Here is a 988-nt window from a genome sequence, read left to right on the forward strand (position 1 = left end):
CATGTTGATTAGACCGTCAGCTCATTTTATGAGTCATATCCTGGTTGCAAGTTATGTATATATGTGTGTGTGTCTGTATATACATGTATACATAGACACACACACGCCTGGATAGCAAAGTATACATGCACAAACACATATACACACAAACCTATATATACACACCTCTTGAGACTTACTCAAGATGCCCTGTTCATAAGCGTCCTCTGAAAAGGAAATAAACTGCAATGTATATGGGATTGGCTCAGCAAAACAAAAGCTAATCCTGTTCCCAGTTCCACTGCCCTGCTGTACCACCTGGGCTCATTCCCTTCATTTCACTGGGCATCTGGTTTCTTTTCCCGGTTTCTGGTTTCACTGCTTACCCGTGCAACCCCTTGGGAAGAGACTGCCTTGTATAATTCATTTGAGTAACTAGGTGTGATAGGTTTTCCATGATCCTGAGGAAACGGTACAGTACAAATAATTAATAATAATTTCTGATCAAGTACAAACTCATTATACTTTAAATACTCTTCTAATGGGAGGTTAAGTGTACATCTTTTAAGACAGAGCCTACATTTCATGTTCAAGGATGCTATCCTGGTAATTCTTTCTGCAACACATAGTCAGGTTGCACAAGTCACTTTCACAGGAGGTCAGTGAGTCAAATAGTGTGACTGGAATTTTAAAAAGGTTGGGTAACTTTTATGACCATTAATAATGTTTGCATTGAATGCCAGCTCAAACCGTAATGAGGTTAATTAAATCTCCTGCCCCAATGTATAAAGCAGCTGCCTGAAGGTCCAAAGGAGGACTCCGTGTGCCAACAACTCAGAACGCTGAACAAACAAGGCAATTGAGGTACTCTTCTACAGAGCACTAAGTGTTTGTCACTACTGAAGGCAGAATATCAAAGTAGATCTACCAAAGCCATGATACATCAGAACAACTCTAACATGACACGTGCTTTTTCCAGGGTTAAGAGAGAAGCTAACTTGAAGAGCGT

Source organism: Cariama cristata, unplaced genomic scaffold (assembly GCF_000690535.1).
Source record: "Cariama cristata isolate BGI_N322 unplaced genomic scaffold, ASM69053v1 scaffold41937, whole genome shotgun sequence".
NCBI lineage: Eukaryota > Metazoa > Chordata > Aves > Cariamiformes > Cariamidae > Cariama > Cariama cristata.